This window comes from Phoca vitulina, unplaced genomic scaffold (assembly GCF_004348235.1).
Source record: "Phoca vitulina isolate PV1807 unplaced genomic scaffold, GSC_HSeal_1.0 scaffold57, whole genome shotgun sequence".
NCBI classification, from domain to species: Eukaryota; Metazoa; Chordata; class Mammalia; order Carnivora; family Phocidae; genus Phoca; species Phoca vitulina.
In genome coordinates, this window is record NW_022589760.1 from 7,823,653 (window position 1) to 7,846,557 (window position 22,905).

Genomic DNA, 22,905 nt, shown 5'->3' on the forward strand with positions numbered 1-22,905 from the left:
ATGACACACTGGACCAGATGGACCTCATAGATATATACAGAACATTCCACTCTAAAACAACAGAATACTCATTCTTCTCAAGCACACATGGAACTTTCCCCAGAATAGACCACATACTGGGTCACAAATCAGGTCTCCACCGATACCAAAAGGTTGAGATTATTCCCTGCATATTCTCAGACCATAATGCTTTAAAACTGGAACTCAATCACAAGAAAAAAATTGGCAGAAATTCAAACACTTGGAAGCTAAAGACCACTCTGCTCAAGAATGGTTGGGTCAACCAGGAAATCAAAGAAGAACTTACACAATTCATGGAAACCAATGAGAACGAAAACACATCGGTCCAAAACCTATGGCATACTGCAAAGGCAGTCTTAAGGGGGAAATACATAGCCATCCAAGACTCACTCAAAAAAAGAGAAAAATCCCGAATTCACCAACTAAGTCTACACCTTAAAGAACTAGAGAAAAACAACAAACAATGCCTAAGCCACACATTAGAAGAGAAATAATTAAGATTAGAGCATAGATCAATGAATTAGAAACCAGAAAAACAGTAGATCAGATCAACGAAACTAGAAGCTGGTTCTTTGAAAGAATTAATAAGATTGATAAACCACTGGCCAGAGTTACCCAAAAGAAAATACAAATACCCAAATTAATAAAATTATGAATGAAAGGGGAGAGATCACGACTAACACCAAGGACATAGAAACAATTATTAGAAATTTTTATCGACAACTACATACCAATAACTTAGCAATCTGGATGAAATGGATGCCTTCCTGGAAACCTATAAACTCCCAAGACTGAAACAGGAAGAAATTGACAACCTGAATAGGCCAGTAACCAGTAACGAGATTGAAGGAGTGATCAAAAACCTGCCAAAAAACAAGAGTCCAGGGCCTGATGGATTCCCTGGGGAATTCTACCAAACATTCAAAGAAGAAATAATACCTATTTTCCAGAAGCTGTTTAAAAAAATAGAAACAGAAGGAAAGTTTCCAGACTCATTCTATGAGGCCAGCATTACCTTAATCCCCAAACCAGGCAAAGACCCCATCAAAAAGGAGAATTTCAGACTGATATCCCTGATGAATATGGATTCCAAAATCCTCAACAAAATCCTAAGTAATAAGATCCAACAATACATTAAAAGGATCATCCACCACGACCAAGTGGGATTTATCCCCAGGATGCAAGGGTGGTTCAACATTCACAAATCAATCAGTGTGAAAGAACACATTAATAAGAGGAGAGATAAGAACCATATGGTCCTCCCAATTGATGCAGAAAAAGCATTTGACAAAATACAGCATCCTTTCCTGATTAAAACTTTTCAAAGTATAGGGATAGAAGGAACATTCCTCAAGTTCATAAAATCCATCTATGAAAAACCCACAGCGAATATCATCCTCAATGGGGAAAAGCTGAGAGCCTTTCCCTTAAGTTCAGGAACACGTCAAGGATGCCCCCTCTCACCACTATTGTTCAACATAGTACTAGAATTCCCAGCAACAGCAATCAGACAACAAAAAGAAATAAAAGGTATTCAAATTGGCAAAGAAGAAGTCAAACTCTCTTTTCACAGATGACATGATACTTTATGTGGAAAACCCAAAAGACTCCACCCCCAAATTACTAGAACTCATTCAGCAATTCAGTAATGTGGCAGGATACAAAATCAATGCACAGAAATCAGTTGCTTTCTTATACACTAACAATGCAACTGTAGAAAGAGAAATTAGAGAAATGATTCCATTTACAATAGCACCAAAAACCATAAGATACCTCAGAATAAACCTAACCAAAGAGGTAAAAGATCTATACTCTATGAACTACAGAACACTCATGAAAGAAATTGAAGAAGACATGAAAAGATGGAAAAACATTCCATTCTCATGGATCAGAAGAATAAACATTGTTAAAATGTCTATGTTACCCAGAGTAATCTATTCCTTCAATGCCATCCTGACCAAAATTCCAATGACATTTTTCAAAGTGCTGGAAGAAACAATCCTCAAATTTGTATGGAATCAGAAAAGACCCCAAATCGCCAAGGAAATGTTGAAAAAGAAAAACAAAGCTGGGGGCATCACGTTGCTATATTACAAAGCAGTGATCACCAAGACAGCATGGTACTGGCACAAAAACAGACATATAGTTATTAAACATTTTGCACAAGTTTTGGGTAACTCAGGATTATCATTATAAATATTCAGTATATTTTACTATAGCACACTGCCGTATTCTGTATCTATTTTTTCATTGTACTATTTCACTCTGAGCTGTTAAAACTCACTGCTGTCATGTAGCTTGTCTCCAACATTTCTCTGTATATTCTAAATTAGTTACTTCATTACTTCTAATCTAGTAGGAAAAGAGATAATACAGCTTACTTAAATTGTGGTTTATTTTTTTAAGTAGCCATGAAATGATATCTTGTCTGGAATTTGTTTTAAAATGCTCCAGCAACAGAAGCATGCCAACATAAAAAAGTAAATGAAGCATTGGTAAAATGTCAACAACTGTTGAGGCTCAGTGATGAATACACAGGATTATATTATTCTGTTTTGTGTATCTTTGTAAACTTCTTTAACAAGAAAGTTTTTAAAGAAAAATGTTAGCTAATAAATATTAAGGAATAATGAAATTAGATAATCACTATTTTTGTAATCATAATGTAATTACTAATTCAGGCAAGAATTGTGCTAATGATTCTTTATGCATGGTAAAACCATTGGGTGAAAGGGCATCAGGGAACAAGATATTCACGTGGTCTCAAAGTACCAACTTACAATTTTCTTGTTAATTTCTAAAGGAAAGGTAACTTTAGAGGGGAGAAAAGTACCTTTTGAGGCAGACATTATCTATGTAATTAATTAAATTCCACATCACCAATAATGGGTCAAAATGTAATTATGTGCTTTTTGATGTTATGCAAATACATATGACCTTCATAGTAATCTTCTCAAAAATATTTAATCTGAATTTAATAATGAGGAAGAAATAAGACAAATCCAGTTTGTGCTATTGGTACAAAATAACTGGCTTGAATTCTTCAAAGTGTTAATGTTTTGATTGGATATTAAATCAGTTAAAAGCTATAACTGATAGATTATTATTAGAATGATTAGGGACATTTGACTATGATTAATATGGTAGATAATATTCTTGTACACATTTAAATTTCTTGGGTGTAGTAATAATTTTGTGGTTATGTAGGAGAAAGTTCACATTAAGGGATGCATAATGCTGAAGTACTTGGGGCTAAAGTGTCATAACATCAACAACGTACTCTGAAAGTGTTCTAAAAGTGTGTGTGTGTGTGTGTGTGTGTGTGTGTCTGTCTGTCTGTCTCTACTTAGAGAAAGAAAGCAAATGTAGCAAAATGTTAGCAATTTGTGAATCTTGGTGAGAGGTATTATATGGCTACTCATTCTATTATTTCAATTTCCATGTAAGTTTGGATTTTTTCAAATTAAAAAGTTGGGGAAATGTATAAAAAGAAGGAATAGTCAAAGAAGTAGGTTTGTGGTAGGAGGAGTGAGTAAAATGGGTGAAGGAGAGCAGGAAATACAGTCTTCCATTTATGGAATGAATAAGTCACAGGTATAAAAGGCACAGCATAGGGAATATAGTCAATGATATTGTAATAGTATTGTATGGTGACAGATGATACCTATACTGTGGTGAGCATAGCATAACATATAGAGAAGTTGAATCACTATATTGTACACCTGAAATTAATATAACAATGTAACATTGTGTGTCAATGATACTCAAATTTAAAAAATTAAAAATAAAATAAATAAAATGAAAGCACTCAAATTATTCTTTCTAAAATGTGAAAATACCTTTATGAAAGAAACAATTACCCATGAATTATATGATTTTTAAAATTGGATTTTTAATCAATGTCTTAATATACACTTAATTAAAATTAAATAGGATGCATATTTAATCTACATGTGCTTGAAAAACAATTTTATCACTATAAAATTAATAAATAAGTAGGTTTATGGGAGCACAGTATAGCCTTTGAAGAGTAAAGTGTATGGGGGCCATTTTCTAGTTACTTATAGTCTTATAGATTTGAAATTGCTGAAAATAAGTGGGGAATTACTATATTTAAAAATCATGACAAATTTTATTTAAATTTTAGTAACAAAAATATTTAATTTCCCTTAACATTCTTCCTAAAATTAACAAGTTATTACAATTGTAATTTCAATAATGAAGATAGTCAACTGCTTTGCTATCTGATATCCATATTATACTTTCATAATTTTGATTGAAATGTTGTGGTTACGTGAACCACAGAAATTCATCACCTAATGCTGCTCGTCAGTTTTGCAGACTAGAAAGAGAAATCTAGAAAAGCAAATTGATTTGCTTAAAGTCACCCAGATCTCCTTAGTCTCAGCTTTTCTGTTAAAAACACAGCCCATTGACCTTTTAGTATTATTTACACATTGAATCCAGGTCAACTTTTGCTTTAAGGGGAACAATTTATTATCAAAATTCAACTCATTTCAAATCTATCAAAAATAAAAGATGTCAAATCTAATCGAAGAAGTAATTTCTTAACTCTGTATCATGTATTATCTATATTATCTGTATAATTAAGAAATGTATTATAATGTATCTTCATTAGTTCTTTAAGTAAGAAATAAATGGTTTGGCCTTAAGAATAGGTACAGAATTACTCCATACATTAGTATCAGTAGGACATGTGAGTTCATATGACATCTGAGGAAATTAACTTTAATTTCATTTGTAAAGGGGGTCAAGCAAAACAAAAATGGCAATGGCATTGGATATATTTCAGAACGTTGTTCCTTTAAGATTAAAAATAGTTACAGAATCATGTGAGCATTAAGAAAAAGTAAAATCTATTGGATTTTTATTAGAAGTAATAAAACAATTGAGAAATTGGAGCCTAATGCATATTTGGAATGAAATGTAGTTTCCTATTGAGAATCCAAAGAACTAATAAAAAATAAAGGAATTAATACTTGAGTCCTCAGGAAGGGAAGTATACATGTATACAATTGATAGTCCTCAAACCAATATTTAGTTTGAAAAATTCTCCAGATAATTTATTTCAGCGACTATTGCCTGAGTCAGGGATTCAAGCCACTCATTTAATGAGGAAATCTGAAGTGTAACAGGTTTGTTATATAAAAGCTGTGGAGACAGTCTCTTCAACAAATTGTATTGGGAAAATTGGACATCCACATGTAGAAGAATGAAACTGGACCACTTTCTTACACCATACACAAAGATAAACTCAAAATGGATGTGAGACAGGAATCCATCAAAATCCTAGAGGAGAACACAGGCAGCAACCTCTTCTACCTCAGCCACAGCGACTTCTTGCTAGACACTTCTCCAAAGGCAAGGGACACAAAAGCAAAAATGAACTATTGGGACTTCAACAAGATAAAAACCTTCTGCACAGCCAAGGAAACAGTTGACAAAACCAAAAACCCTACAGAATGAGAGAAGATACTTACAAATGTCTTATCAGATAAAGAGCTAGTATCCAAGATCTATAAAGAAATTATCAAACTCAACACCTGTGATGGTATAGGCTTGTAGGCCCCTTGTAACCAAGGTCATTTGAGGACTGCAGTGAGATTAAGGACAACCAGGCAGGCCTGGATCAGGAGGAGAAAATGTTCTCTTCCCCTTATCTCACGTTGCAAGTTCTGAATGCCTGGATCTGCAGGAAGTGGCTCTTGCCTACATTAGAAGTGTTCTTTCATAAGAACGTGCTGTTCCCAGAGGAAGGGTGGCCGAGATAGTTCTGTGCTTCGGCAAACAAAAAACAGGATATAGTTTGTTCTTATTATATCTCGCGTGTCTTTCTTCAAGGATGTTGGCATGATCTTATTATCGGCTAAAAGTACACATTGTTATGCTTATCTGACCGCTGCAAGTATATAGCTGTGTGGGAAATAAACGACAGCATGCAGTTGCAAGTGCTGCCTTTGCTCTGCATCCCCTGTGTCCTGGTTCTTTCACAACCCTTACCCAGGGACCCCAATGCACTAGACGTTGACAAACACCCAAAACACAAATAATCCTGGCAGCAGGATTCTCCTGGCTGCACATTGGGTAACATCCCCCCAGATTCCTGGCAGCCACCAAATGTATACTTGGAGACCAGCATGGGGATCATTGTGCTGAAGTTATACTTGAAACATGCTCCAAAGACCTATAAGAATTTTACTGAGCTGGCATGTTGAGGTTACTACAATGGCACCAAATTCCACAGGATCATCAAAGACTTCATAATCTAAGGAGGTGACCCAACAGGGACAGGTCGAGGTGGTGCATTTATCTATGGCAAACAGTTTGAAGATGAACTTCACAGGGGCTAGAATTCTCGCCATATTCAATGCAGGGCCAGACATCAACAGCAGACAGTTTTTTGTGACCCTAGCCCCAACCCAGTGGCTTGATGGCAAGCACACCATTTCTGGCTGCGAGTGCCAGGGTATAGGAATGGTGAATCGAGTAGGAATGGTGGAAACAAACTCCCAGGACCGCCCTGTGGACGATGTGAAGATCATTAGGCATACCCTTCTGGGTAGGCTTGCTGCAGTCTTGGGCACACCCAGATTTTCTGAGATGACCCCAGTGAACCAGCTTCCAGATGACCTAGAATGACACATACTTAAACTTCATTTTGGCCTGGCAAATCACAGAGCTAAGGAGACCTGGGATCTTGGGTGAGTTAGAGATGGAAGTATATTTTAAGAGGACCCTTCTTTTCTCTTCTCCCAGTGCCTAGGTTGACAGAACATTTGCAGAAAAGCTCATAAATGATCATTCACGGGGAACCACTCATTGCATATGAGCATACTGCTCCTCCTTGCGTGTGTCTGTTCTGATACATTTGGAACAAAATAAAGCCGACTCTGTCATTTTGTAGTGCCTAACCAAACTTATTCTTGCAGAGATTTATATTCTGGCCTACACTGCAGTCTTCGGTGGCTGACAGCCACAGAATTCAAGACCAAGTATTGTTTATCAGCCTTCTTAACTCTGTGCACACCCTATTTCAGTCTGTTACATTTGTTCTTCCAGGGAATGTATCTCCCTATATATTTTTCCTCTCAAAACCAGAACATCAACACTGCTCTTTCTGACACTTAGTCATCCGACACAAAGCCACATTGAATTTTTGCCAAATGAAAAAATGCACCCAACAATCAATTTCTAAGAAGGTGTCAAGTGGGGAATGATAATGTGTAATAATCAAGAAAGGAATTTATTAAAAGGAAGCAGAAACATTGACCATTTTCCCCCCAGGAAGGAGTAGAAATCTGTAGTAAGCATAAGGACAGACTATGAATTCTCCTTTAAAAGCAGTATTGTCATAAAAGAGAGGCACCACTTAAGTTTTTTTTTTTTTTTTAACCTAAGACTAGAGAAACTAAGAGATTTTATACGTTGTTTTTTAAGTCTTTCTGATTTTTTTTACAAAGGGTGGTAAAAGAAAGGAAGTTAACACCTATGTAGTACATAGAACTTCCCAAATAAAATGCCACTGATACTTGAAAAAAAATAATTCAGTCAAGAAATGGGCAGAAGGCATGAACAGACATTTCTCCAAAGAAGACATACAAATGACCAACAGACAGATGAAAAAATACTCAACATCACTCGGCATCAGGGAAGTACAAATCAAAACCTCAATGAGATACCACCCCACACCAGTCAGAATAGCTAAAATTAACAAATCAGGGAACAACAAATGTTGGCGAGGATGCGGAGAAAGGGGAACCCTCTTACATTGTTGGTGGCAATGCAAGCTGGTGCAGCCACTCTGGAAAAGAGTATGGAGGTTCCTCAAGAAGTTAAAAATATAGCTACCCTATGACCCAGTAACTGCACTATTAGGTATTTACCCAAAGGACACAAACGTGATCCGAAGGGGCACCTGCACCCCAATGTTTATAACAACAATGTCCACAATAGCCAAACTATGGAAAGAGCCCAGATGTCCATCAGTAGATGAATGGATAAAGAAGAGGCCATCAAAAAGGATGAAATCTTACCATTTACATCGACATGGATGGAACTAGAGGGTATTATGCTAAGTGAAATAAGTCAATCAGAGAAACACAATTATCATATGGTTTCACTCATGTAGAATTTAAGAAACAAAAGAGAGGGTCAAAGGGGAAGGGAGGGAAAAATAAGACGAAATCAGAGAGGGAGACAAACAGTAAGAAACTCTTAACTATAGGAAACAAACTGAAGGTTGCTGGAGGGCAGGTGGATGGGGGGATGGGGTAACTGGGTGATGGGCATTAAAGAGGGCATGTGATGTGATGAGCACCGGGTGTTATATGCAATGGATGAATAACTGAACTCTACATCTGAAACTAATGATACACTATGTTAACTAATTGAATTTAAATAAAATAAATTTTAAATAAAAATAAATAAATTAATAAATAAAAGCTGTGGAAGAACACATTGGAAAAAACATACTGAAAGTAAAAATTAAGATGTAGAAGGTACAGAATTTGTTAATAAATCCTAAAGTGCAGTCAGAATCAGATAACATTAAGATGGCCCCCATTTGACACTGATAATCTTTCATTGATTTGATTTCAAGGGGATTAAGAGTACACTTATCTTGATGAGCACTGAGTAGATATGGAACTGTTGAATCACTGTATTGTACACCTAAAACTAACACTGTATATTAACTATATTGGAATTCAAATAAAATAAATAAATTTAATTTAAAAAAGTAAATATTGCTTTTTTTCTGCCATTTAGTAGTATAGAAATATTTTTCCAATTAACAGTGTTAAGAGAGAATGAAAATTGGCCTAAATTATTTCTTTATCTTACTTCATTTATGCATTAAATTCCAATTTAATAAATATTCTGAAATAAGATTTCAACATTTCAGATGATATTCCACACAGACAGAAATTATTGAATCCTCATAGAGCTGAAGTTATTTTAAGATAAAAGGTATGGATGATTTTCATTCTGAATAGTTGAAACAAGGACTAAAAAGGGGCCAGATTCTTACAGAGCAAAGACATTTTCAAGCTCCTTTTGTTGAAGATTAGTAAAATATATTATTTCTTTTAATGAGAACTGTGGAGTTTGATTCTTCCCACATTTGAAGAGTGTTTATGATCAAGTCCACAGGGCTATGGAGATAAAAATGTGATTTACACTAAAATGTAATGACTAGCATATACAACACTACTACTGTCTCAGGCAGCTCTACTTTGATAAAATTTTACACCTATCAAAATAAGGAAAAAAGAAGCACACTCTCCATGATGCATTTTATTAGTTTTTTAAAAGATTTATTTATTTATTTATTTGAGAAAGAGAGTGAGTGAGCGAAAGAACACGAATGGAGGGAGGGGCAGAGGGAGAGGGAGAAGCAGATTCTCCACTGAGCAGGGAGCCCGACTGGGGGCTGGATCCCAGAACTCCAGGATCATGACCTGAGCCAAAGGCAGAAGCTTAACTGACTGAGCCACTCAGGCACCCCTCCATGATGCATTTTAGTTTCAAACTGATAAACCCAGCAGAACGAAAGAATTGTCATAAAGCATTTTGATAACCTTTCTTCATAAAAAAAATTACACATTTGCAAAATAGAGAGCTGATTTTTGAGTCTGTGTAATAATTTATTTCTGATAGAAGGTGGAAGTATTTAGATGTGTTCATTTTTGATATTCAGAGATGAACAGCTAAGCTAAAGAATAAAGACAGGCAAACAGAACCCATTTTTTAAAAGTGAGTATGTCTAAATTAGATCTCAAATTCTCAATATTTCATGATTCCAGTGTAAAGCCTTTGTAGAAATGTACAGAAGTTCCAAATTGTATAGAAAATATAACCAGAAAATATTTATTTCAAAATATCCATGCATTGATTTATGATTTATATATATGTATATAATATATATCATAATAATATAAACATAAACTAGGAATACTTGCTGACAAGTGTAGTCATTCAGTAAATGATACTCACTCTTATTCAGATTATTCATATTTATTATAAAAACTTTATATTTTAATTGTTCTCAAGTTTTCTATAAACATAATTTTGTCTCCAGTGGATATTCATAGACTCAAATGCATTGAAAATCATTGCAATAAATATGATGGTTCTGGAAGGCTTAGGTGAAATCAAATAATAAATTAAGAGAATTATTTGTTTGCTCTTAACTTGTTTTAGAATCATTATCAACACAGCCCTAATGTATTAAGTGTTAGAAAATGTGGTAGGAGATAAACTAATCCGATATGGTTGGAAAATACTTGATATAGTGCCTCAGCTTGTATCTCCATGGAAATTCTGAAATAATCACTGGGACTAAAACCACTATTAACAACTAGCTTAGCTGCAGCACATGTTCAAAGGAAATGAATATGATTTTTTAGTATATCTTTCAAGATGCTGAAAAGTTTTGATTTAGTGGTTATTTCTGAGCTGCAAATTATGTAGACCTACTATACAGCTGAAGGATGGTAAAGTACTTGCTACAAAATAGAGAGAAATGCAAGTTAGCAAGCACATAAACAAATTGGCTTGTATTTATTACAGGGAATAACATTTCGTTGTTAATGAAAACATTCTGAACTGCCTATTGTCAAATCCACTGATTCCAATATTTGTTTTACTTTCAAAACTGTTTTTTAAGCATATGTTGACATTGTAGACAGTCTCCATGTTTGGAGGAGGGGATTAAATGAGAAGTGTTAATATACAGATCTATACATCTCTTTCTGAACATTGTAGAGAGTTTGTACTTTTCTACTTTTTGAGTCTAGCACTATGCTAGGCATAGTACGTGTTTTACCTCATTAAATCCTCATAGAAACCTTGTGAGATAGGTATGATGCCTATATTAAAAATGAAAGACTGGGTTCTGAGACTCGGAGTTTGAGTTTAGGAAAATCACAGAGCTAGTTATTTGTAGAGCTGAGACTAGGAAACAGGTACACCCAAGGTGTCTGGTAAATAGTAGATCTAACATCTAAAACCAGATTTGTTCTTGTTTTTTGTTTTTGTTTGTTTGTTTGTTTGAAGTAGGCTCCACACCCAGCATGGAGCCCAATGCAGGGCTTGAGCTCATGACCCTGAGCAAGACCTGAGCTGAGATCAAGAGTTGGTTGCTTAACCAACTGAGCCACCCAGGTGCTCCCCCGCCCTGATTTGTTGCTTTTGATGACCTCATGCTGACCAGAGAGCCATCAAGTTATGGCAGATATTCAGACACTGTCAAGAGCAGGAATTTCCAAGTACTAACTTGTTAATGGTATGACCAATCTTAGAACCCTAAGCTCTGTACTAGTTATCTTAGACAGTAATGGATCTAAATTTAATTAAGTAAAATGAGAGGTTTGGGGCACCTGGGTGGCTCAGTTGGTTAAACATCTGCCTTCGGCTCAGGTAATGATCCCAGGGTCCTGGGATTGAGCCCCGCGTCAGGCTCGCTGCTAAGCAGGGAGCTTCCTTCTCCCTCTGCTCCTCCCCTTGCTCATGCTTTCTCTCTCTCTCTCTCTCTCTCTCTCTCTCACACACACACAAATAAATAAAAAAATCTTAAAAAAGAAAAATAAGAGGTTCTAAGCAGAATGTGGTCACTTACCTTTTTTTTTTTTTTTTAAAGATTTTATTTATTTGACAGAGAGAGACACAGCGAGAGAGGGAACACAAGCAGGGGGAGTGAGAGAGGGAGAAGCAGGCTTCCCGCCGAGCAGGGAGCCCGATGCGGGGCTCGATCCCAGGATCCTAGGATCATGACCTGAGCCGAAGGCAGACGCTTAACAACTGAGCCACCCAGGTGCCCCGTGGTCACTTATCTTAAAGTTTACACTGGATGGTCAGAAAACTTGGTTCACAGTTCCAACTTGCCTACTTACTACCTCTCCTGACTTGAGAAAGTAACCTAATGGCTCCAGAATTTAGGTAACATGTTTTAAAAATGAGAATAATAACAAATTGGCACATATTCTTAAACAAGTGGTTTTAATGATTATATTAGAAAAGTGAAACTTTTGGAAAAGTGTTAGTTCCAGTAAAGTTTAAATATAGTTATCATAACACAGCAATTCCACTCCAAGATATATACCCAAAGAAAATGAAAATGTATGTCTACACAAAAATGTGCACATAGGTGTTCATAACAGCATTTTTCATAATAACAAAAAGTGAAGACAACCCAAAGGTCCATCAACTAATGAATGGATAAACAAACTGTGATATATCCATACAATGGAATATTATTCAGCAATAAAAAGAATAAAGTATTGATGCATGTTACACAATATGGATGGACTTTTAAAACATTGTGCTAAGTGAAAGAAGCCACTCACAAAGGGCCATGTAACATATGATCCTATTTATATAAAATGTCCCAAATAGGCAAATCCATACAGACAGAAAGTGAATTACTATTTGGCAAGGAATAGTGAGAGAGGGAATTGGGAAGTACAGGGTTTGTTTTGGGGGTGATAGAAATGTTCTGGAAGTAGATAGTGGTGATGGCTGCACAACTCTTAGAATATAATTAAAAACCACTGAATTGTACAATTTAAAATGGTAAATTGTATGGTGTGTGATTATATCTCAATAAAGCTATTAAAAGAAGAAAAATCAAAACATTCTGGAAACTAAAAATAGTTGTAAGTTTTAACTATCATTATGATTATTAAAGCAATGATAGATAGAATAAAGTCAAACTGTCTCTGCCCTTTTAATGTCATCTAGATTTTTACCTGCCTAATACACCCTCTACTAGTCTAACAATGGACTCCTCAATCCTCCTCAAATACTTTTTTACAAGCTGAACCTCATTCTGTAAATCATAGTTGAGAACATATTGATTTCCTACTTCTTAGTAATTAAACTTACCGTGACAAAGTACATATATCATAGGCATGGCTCCCCTACCAAGGAGGCAACTGATTACTTAGGAGTCTCAGTGGTTATGTCTCTTAGCAAAATAGACACATTTCAAAGTACATAAATTTGGTAGAACTAAAAGTTCAAAGGTATAGATTGTGTCATCAGCCTCTCTTAAACAAGGAAAATTTGGCTGAGTGTTAATTGCAGTAGTATTTCTGACTGCTAATTATAGCAGTATTTCTGAGAATGTTCATTAGGGTTTGACTGTGTGTGTGGAGTAGAAACATAAAAACTTGAAAATCCATTCACCAAACCAAGCCAAAAAAATTCAAGGTTAGGTCAGTTGTTTCCAGTGCTTCCAGTTCTCAAGACAAGAAACAGCTGGTTTACAGGTTGGACTACAACCCCTCAGGGCTAGTAATCCATACATGCATAATAGGACATTAACTGCAGTGCTAATCTTTTCCTCTCAGCTAAAAAAAATAAAGTTCATATTTGTACAGCAGCTAATCAAAAGGTATCAGAAAAATAATCAAGGGCTGATGTGCTTTTGATTGACCAGACTGCTGCTCAGCAACATGTTCCCTCTTTACCAAACTATAATAATTTTCTGTCTCTTCATTTGGTCATTCTTTTCGGTTTTATGGATATTATTCTCTCATATCAAATTCACTAGCCTTTCTGCTCTCAATATTAAAGGAGTTCATCTCGGGCACCTGGGTGGCTCAGTTGGTTAAGCGACTGCCTTCGGCTCAGGTCATGATCCTGGAGTCCTGGGATCGAGTCCTGCATCGGGCTCCCTGCTCAGCAGGGAGTCTGCTTCTCCCTCTGACCCTTCCCCCTCTCATGTGCTCTCTCTCTCTCAAATAAATAAATAAAATCTTTAAAAAAATAAAAATAAAAATAAAGGAGTTCATCTCTGAAATAAACATCAAATGATCCCCACATGCAGTTAATTGTAACAAAGTCACACTTTCCCTATTTAAAGAGGGAAAAAAAAAAACCCTACTGAACGTAAACGTTAATATTCATGAAGCCATTCATGCAGTTTATCCAGTTAAACATAGCCAAAATATATTATGCATTCATGCTCTTTTTTTTTGCTCTTTTATCTCCAAAGGCAGAGTAAAATTTAAAAATAAAATAAACACCATAGTCTTCTAAAAAGATACCAAATAATTAAAAAATTCAACTTATGACAAACAGGAAAACACAATAGTTTTAATAATTGTCAACACAAATGTATTTTCTGAAGTCATAACGATGATAACAACAAAATGATACAAAAATATTTTACTTCTGAGCATCTTCATGAAGTAAAGAATAAGAAGCACAGCTCGTAGGGGTACCTGAGTGGCTCAGTAGATTAAGCATCTGACTCTTGATTTCAGCTCATATCATAATTTTAGGGTTGTGAGATTGAGCCCTGAGCCAGACTCCACACGTGGAGACTGCTTAAAATTCTCTCTCTTCCCTGGGTGCCTGGGTGGCTCAGTTGGTTAAGTGGCTGCCTTCAGCTCTGGTCATGATCCTAGGGTCCTTGGATTGAGTCCCGCATCGGGCTCCCTGCTCAGTGGGGAGCCTGCTTCTCCCTCTGCCTGCCACTCCCCCTGCCTGTACTCTCTCTTTCTCTGTCAAATAAATAAATAAAATCTTAAAAAAAATTCTCTCTCTTCTCTTTCTGCCCCTCCCCCCCTCTAAAAAAGACTATTTTATTTAACTAAAATAACAATATTTACAAAGCTAACTACGTGCCAAGCATTGTTCTGAATGTTTATATGTATTAATTAATTTAATTTTTACAACAGCCCAATAAGGTAAACACTCTTTTACAAATGAGGAAATCAATGCATAGAGTAGTAAAGCAATTTACCAAGGTCACACAGCCAGAGAACCATAATTCAAATGTAGACAATCTGACTTCAGAATCTTCGCATTTGACCATGATGCTCCACTGCCACTATGTCACTAGATAACTACCTGATAAATGCTGTTTTCTACCTTTACTGTACATTAACTGTGGAATTTTAAAATGCTTCAATGACATATGGTAATTTTTTATTCTATATGAATGGTAATCAAGAATGGAACCTGTACCATCAATGACTGCTGGCTTAGCTATAAATGTGAAATTTAGATGACATATAGGACAATTCTCTGAGTTCAACATGCTGTAATTTGGTTGACTTTATTCTCTTCTTCCTAATAGAATGTTATACCATTCATATTTCACTTATATGTCACCTAGATTCAATAGGCTTTTCTTGAAAATATAGACACTATCAATCACACACTTACCCTCTGCTAACCTTGTTTTTACAGATTCAATAAATCACATGCTATCTCAAAGATGGTAGAATAATTCCTGTATTTTCAGTGTGTCTATTAGTATGGATTTTTAAAAGCATGCTCATTGGACCATCAGCAGCTATAGTTTTGTCATACTGGCACCAAAAGCAGAATCCAGGCAAGGTTGTGAGGGTAGTGATTGATCTGGTTCTTCATTATTTTAACTCCATCTAAATTCTGACTGACACCAAGTATACAGTAGGGGCTCAGCAGATACTTGTTAGTGTTGTGAGATTTTCATATACCAACAGTATAAGAAGGTTCCCCTTTCCCTGCATCCTCACGAACATCTGTGGTTCACTGTGTTAATTTTAGCCACACTGACAGGTGTGAGGTTGTATCTCATCATGGTTTTCATTTGTATTTCCCTGATGATGAGTGATGAGCATCTCTTCATGTGTCTGTTAGCCTTATGGATGTATTCTTTGGAAAAGTGTCTATTCATGTCTTCTGCCCATTTGTTAACTGGATTATTTGTTTTTGGGGTGTTGAGTTTGGTAAATACTGTATAGATTTTGGATACTAACCCTTTATCAGAATGTTGTTTGTAAATATATTCTCCCATTCCATAGGCAGACACTTTCAATCTTGATAAAGTCCCAATAGTTAATTTCTGCTTTTGTTTTCCTTGCCTCCGGAGATGTGTCTAGTAAGAAGTTGCTATGGCCAAGGTCAAAGAGGTTGCTGCCTATGTTGTCCTCTAGGATTTTGATGGTTTCCTGTGTCACATTTAGGTCCTTCATCAATACTGAATTTATATTTTGTATGGTGTAAGAAAGTAGTTCAGTTTCTTTTTTCTGCATGTTGCTGTCCAGTTTTAGCAACATCATTTGTTGAAGAGACTGTCTTTTTTCCCATTGGATATTCTTTCCTACTTTGTTGAATATCAGTTGACCATATTGTGGTGGGTCCATTTCTGGGTTTTCTATTCTGTTCCATTGATCTATTTGTTTTTGTGCCAGTGCTGTACTGCCTTGATGATGACGGCTTTGTAATACAGCTTGAAGTATGGAATCATGATGCCTCCACCTTTGCTTTACTTTTTCAGGATTGCTTTGACTGTTTGGGGTCTTTTGTGGTTCCACACATATTTTAGGATTGTTTGTTCTACCTCTGAAAAATGATGGTGGTATTTTAATAGGGATTGCATTAAATGTGTAGATTGCTTTGGGTAGTATAGACATTTTAACAGTGTTTGTTCTTCCAATCCATGAGCATGGGATGTTTTTCCATTTCTTTGTGTCCTCTTTCTTTAGTTTCTTTATATGTTTTCTGTAGTTTTCAGAGTACATACCTTTTATCTCTTTGATTAGGTTTATTCCTAGGTAGGTTTTGGGTTTTGGTGCATTTGTAAATGGGATCAATTCCTTGATTTCTTTTTCTGCTGCTTTGTTATTCATGTATAGAAATGCAACAGATTTCTGTGCATTGATTTTATATCCTGCAACTTTGATGAATTCATGTATTAACTCCAGCAATTTTTTGGTGGAGTCTTTCAATTTTTCTACATAGAGTATCATGTCTTGCTGATTTGGATGCCTTTTATTTATTTTTATTTTCTGATTGCTGAGGCTAAGGCTTCCTGCACTATGCTAAATAGTAATGGTGAGAGTGCACATCCCTGTCTTGTTCCTGACCTTAGAGTAAAAGCTCTTAGTTTTTCCCCATTGAGGATGATATTAATTGTGGGTCTTTCTTATATGACCTTTCCTTTATCTTATAAATATGGTGTATCACACTGATTGATTTGTGAATATTGATCTAACCCTGCAGCCCAGGAATAAATCCCACTTGATTGTGGTGGATAATTTTTTATGTATTGTTGGATTCGATTTGCCAGTATATTGTTGATAATTTTTATATGCATGTTCATCAGGGATATTGACCTTTAATTCTTCTTTTTAGTCAGGTCCTTGTCTGGTTTTGGAATCAATGTAATGTTGGTCTTGTAGAAGAAGTTTGGGAGTTTTTCTTCCATTTCTATTTTTTCTAACATTTTGAGAAGAATAAGTATTAACTCTTCTTTAAATGTCTGGTAGATTTCCCCTGGGAAGCCATTTGTCCCTGGACTTTTGTTTGTTGGGAGACTTCGATTACTGATTCAATTTCTTTGTTGGTTATGGCTCTGTTCATTTCTTCCTGTTTCAGTTTTGGTAGTTTGTAAGTTTCTAGGAATTTGTTTATTTCTTCCAGATTGCCCAGTTTGTTGGCATATAATTTTCATAATATTCTCTTATAATTGTTTGTATTTCTGTGGTGTTGGTTGTGATCTCTCTTATTTCATACGTGATTTTATATATTTGGTTCCTTTATTCTTTTTGGTAAGTCTGCCTGGGGCTTTATCAATTTTATTAATTCTTTTGAGGAATCAGCTCTTAGTTTCCTTGATCTGTCCTACTGTTTTTTGTTTGTTTGTTTGTATATCATTTATCTTTGCTCTTATTTTTATTATTTCCCTTCTTCTGCTGCTTTTGGGCTTTATTTGCTATTCTTTTTCTAGCTTCTTTAGGTGTAAGATTAGCTTGTGTATTTGAGACTTTTCTTGCTTCTTGAAGTAGGACTGTATTGTAATATAGTTTCCTGTTAGGACTGCCTTTGCTGCATCTCAGAGGTTTGCACTGTCATGTTTTCATTTTCATTTCCTTCTAAATATTTTTTAATTTCTTCTTTAATTTTCTGGTTAACTCATTCATTCTTTAGTAGGATGTTCTTTAATTTCCATGTATTTGTGATCTTTCCTTTTGTGTGTGTGTGTGTGTGGTTGACTTCAAGTTTCATGGTGTTGTGGTCTGAAAATATTCATGGTATGATCTCAGTCTTTTTGTACTTGTTGAGGCCAATGTGTGATCTCTTCTGGGGAATGTTCCTTGTGCCCTTGAAAAGAATCTGTATTCTGCTGATGTAGGATGAAATGTCCTGAATATGCCCGTTAAGTCCATCTGGTCCAGTGTGTCATTCAAAGCCATGGTTTCCTTGTTGATGTTCTGCTTAGATGATCTGTTCATTGCTTTAAATGAGGTGTTAAAGTCTCCTACTATTATTGTATTATTATCAATGAGGGTTTTTTGTTATTAATTGATTTATTATTTTATATTTAGTTGCTTTCAATTTGGGGGCATAAATATTTACAATTGTTAGCTATTCTTGATGAATAGACCCCTTAATTATGATATAGTGCCCTTCTTCATCTCTTGTTACAGTCTTTGGTTTAAAATCTAGTTTGATATAAGAATGGCTACTCTGATTTTCTTTTCATTTCCATTAGCATGATAGATGGTTCTCCATCCTCTCACTTTCAATCTGGAGGTGACTTTAAGTCTAAAATGAGTCTTTTGTAGACAGCATATTTATTGGTCTTATTTTTTTTTAAAGATTTTATTTATTTATTTGATGAGAGAGACAGCGAGAGAGGGAACACAAGCAGGGGGAGTGGGAGAAGGAGAAGCAGGCCTCCCACCGAACAGGGAGCCCGATGTGGGGCTTGATCCCAGGACCCTGGGACCATGTCCTGAGCCAAAGGCAGACGCTTAACGACTGAGCCACCCAGGCCCCCCTGGTCTTATTTTTTTTAAACCATTCTGATAAAAATGGATAAAATGTCATTTGATTAGAGCTTTTAGTTCATTTACATTCAGAGTGAATATTGATAGATATTTAGTGCCATTGTATTTCCTGTAAAGTCGTTTCTGGAGATTTTCTCTGTTCCTTTCTAGTTTTTATTGTTTTTGGTCTTTAGCACTCAAAGAGTTCCCTTTAATATTTCTTGCTGGGCTGTTTTAATGGTCATGAACTCCTTTAGTTTTTGTTTGTCTTGGAAACTCTTTATTTCTCCTTTTATTCTGAATGACAGTTTTGCTGCATAAAATACTCTTGGTTTTATATTTTTCCTATTCAAAATGTTGACTATTTCATGACACTCTCTTTTGGCCTGCCTCGTTTCTGTGGACAGATATGCTACAAACATGATCTGACTTCCCTTGTAGGTTAAAGACTTTTTTTCCCTTGCTGCTTTTCAGCCATCTTTCCTTGTCTGTGTATTTTATGAATTTGACTACAATATGTCTTGGTGTCAGCTGGCTTTTGTTGAAATTGATGGGAGCTCTCTGTGCCTCTTGGATTTGGATGTATGTTTCCTTCTCCAGATTAAGGAGGTTTTCAGCTATGATTTGCTCAAATAAACCTTCCGTGGCTTTTTCCCTCTCTTCTTCTTCTGGGACTCCTATGATATACAAATGTTACTATGGTTTAAGGAGTTGCTGAGTTCCCTACGTCTACATTCATGATCCAATACTTTCCTTTTTTTTTTTCAGCTTCACTGTTTTCCATAATTTTATCTTCTATATCACTGATTCCTTCCTCTGCTTCACCCATCCTCATTGTAATTGCATCTAGTTGGTTTTGTGTTGCATTTGTAGCATTTTTTAATTAGCAATAATCGTGCCTCAGACAAACCTCATTGGCTACGATACTGCCAATTTCATCCTAACTAGGTTTTACTTCTTTTATCTTTGCAGTAAGAGATTCTCTAGTGTCTTCTATGCTTTTCTCAAGCCCACCTAGTATTCTTATGATCATTGTTTTAAATTCTGGTTCAGAAATTTTACTTATATCTGCTTTGATTAAATCCCTGGCCATTACTTCTTCCTGTTCTTTCCTTTGGGGTGAATTCCTCTGTCTTGTCATTTTATCTAGGTCACTGTTTTTGTTTGTTTGTTTGCTTGCTTGTTTTGTTTTATGTGTGTGTGTGTGTGATTTTTAGGAAAGGCTGGTGTATTCCTGCTCATGAGATTAATGGCTATATTAAGAAGAGGTCCTATACTCTCTTGTGCCTGGTGCTTCAGGAGGTGTTTCAGAGTGTGCACTCTGCTGTTGTATTTTGGCTGCTCTTTCCCTTGGGCCATTCCTCCACAGAGTTTCTCCTTGCCTGCCGTGGGGAGTGTTCAAATCTTGTCCATTCTTAAGGCAAGTTTTAACTAGGTGTGTTCTGGTCCTTTTGTTAAAAGAAGCTAGATCCTATTTCCCCTAGAACTGAAGCTTTGAAGCACCCTGTGATCAATAGACTTGGTGCATGCAAGGGGTTTGTGCTGGTCTTCTGGGGGAGGGGCCTGCTGTGCTGATTCTCAGGTGGACTCACCCTAGTGGAGATACATCTGCAGGGTGCATTGGGTGGAACTTGGTGTAAGAGGCCCCAGCCTCCACTGGGGGCGCTGTGTTACTCACTGAAGTTGTTCAGTGATGATGGGTGGAGGAAAAATGGTGTTGCCCCACTGTCTCCTCCCTGGAACAGGGAATTTGCACCCACCATTTTCAGGATGCCCTCACTGAAGAGCAAATAATTGCCCGTCTTGTATCCCTAGCTTCCTTCAGCTCCCTGCCTTCACCCTGTCTGTCTCTGAGCTATCTGTTTGCCTGGTGGCACAGTACTCTGTTTTATCTCATGCGTGGGTGGTTTCAAAATTCCAAATTTAGGGATCAGGTGCAGCGTGGACTCGCACTGATTTTCTGGGGGAGGGTCTCACCATGCTATGTCCAATGTTGGTTTGTCCCAGAAAAGCAGTCACATGAGACTACACAGTGATTCAGAGTGTATGGTAAAGTGCAGCAAAAAGCTGGTGGTAAGGTTTGCTGCCCTCGATATGTGTCTCTGTTCCTATGCTTGTGAACAGGGCAGCTTGTTTGTGCCCACCAGCTCTTTTGTCCCCAGAAAGGCCATGCCACCACTCCCAAATGCACTCTAAGAAGGGGAACTGTTTCTCCCTGTGCAACCCAGGGGATCCTCAGAGCACACTGTTGGCTCCCATGCCTCCACCCTCCTTCCCCACAGGAGCACCACTAAGCCTGCCAGGCACAACCCCAGCAATGGCACAGGTTTCTGAAACTTCAGATTTTGAGCTCTGCTGCTTATGAAAACTTGTGGTGGTCAGCCTCTCTCCTTTTCCTAGTCAATGGTTTTGAGGAAGAGTTTTTCTTGTGAAATTCCCTGTGTGTTGCTCTCTCTCTCTCTCTCTCTCACTCACTCACACACACTCTCTCTCTCTCTCTTGCCCCTCTCTCCATGATCAGGGCTCCCTCCTCTCTGCAACACCTGCAATTCTTTTCTCTCCCAAATCAACTCTCTGCAGCTTCTACCTTCCACAATGTGGCTGTTTTTCTACCTCTGGATATGCAGTTTGTCTTTTTAGTCCTCATAACTTGTTAGAACTGCAAATTCTTGGGGACAACTCCAGAATTATTCGATCAGAAACTCTTGGCATAGGACTCAGTAATGTGTGGTTTAATAAACCTTCCAGGTGATTCTGATTCACACTGATATTTGAGAACCACTGCACTAGAGGAAAGAGACCAAAGGCCCAGGGAAATAGGAATATTGGAATGGATTAATTATATGCAATCTTCTCAACTCTGTACTGGCTGAACCCTGTTAGTCAGAAATAACAATATGGGATGTTGTGGTGGATTTGGGTTCCCTGATAACAATGGGAATAATGAGATCCTGGTGTGGTAGAGGTCACGTAGTAGTATTTAGCTATTAGAAACAAGGTGTGTGCAATTTCCCAATAGGCCAAGAAATGTAATGATAATCAGTATTTTGACATAAAACAAACTGTGGCAATGGCCAACTGATTACACAATCCATAGAAATTAAATATTACTACTAAGTTTCTAGTTGATAATAAAGGTGGAAAAATTCCAATTCAAGTATGAAGCCTAACTTGAGTCATGATAGTGGGGATCCATGGCCTCTTCTCTAAATCCTCAACTATAATTGGGTCAAAGCCCTTCAACTGAGGGGCACCCTGTGAACTTTTGAGGAGGAGGGACCCTGCAATGTGGTCACAGGCTTGCACCATGAACCCTCCCTCAATCCTTCTCCAGTGAGTCCTGAAAGTAACTACACCAGGGGTAAGAAAATACCCTGACCTTCTGGGAATTAATAGTTACTTACCTGGAATTTAGGCTGATAACTAGAGACAAAAATGCCTCTGTAATCCATGGTCAAAGTGGGGTCTTAGTAAAATCAGGTGAGGGATGAAATCTTGGCCCACATCCATTTCACAATACATCCATTTGGAATGTAGACCTGTTTGGTTATTTCCCTGGTTGCAGAGTATATAGTGGAAATAGATATATTAAGTAACTGGCAGATTTTCACAAATGGCTCCTTATCTCATGGAGTTACGTTGAAATACTTTGTAGAATTGATCAAATTGTGAAGTGATGATATGTCAAAAAGGAGGGCTATTATGGTCGAAAAAGTGAAGTAGGGCCTCTTCCAAGACAATAAACCAAAAGCCCTGTGAGAATTTGTAGAGATTAATGCCACCTCCAAAGACTTCAGGGATTCAGGGAAATAGTTCCTTTAACACTCCCATTTATCATGCTTGTTTGGCTGGTGCAAAAGCCAGATGAATCATGGAAAATGACAGTAGATTATTGCAAATAATCAGGAGGTGATGCTAATTGCAGCTAAACTTTCAAATGTAGTATATTTACTGGAGCAAATCAACACAGCCCCTGGAATCTAGCATGCAGCTACTGACCTGTGAAATGCTTTCCTTTACCTTCTAATCAGTAGGGAATATCAAAAACAGTTTACATTTACATGGCATGGACAACAATGTATTATTTACTGTAATG

At 36.8% G+C, this 22,905-nt stretch overlaps 2 pseudogenes; one reads left to right on the forward strand and one right to left on the reverse strand.

Moving 5' to 3' along the window:
• The first annotated feature begins 5,978 nt into the window (after positions 1 to 5,978).
• LOC116623117 lies at positions 5,979 to 6,681 on the forward strand (annotated as a pseudogene).
• A 12,993-nt stretch (positions 6,682 to 19,674) lies between these two features.
• Positions 19,675 to 19,737, reverse strand: LOC116623174 (annotated as a pseudogene).
• Positions 19,738 to 22,905: the final 3,168 nt, after the last annotated feature.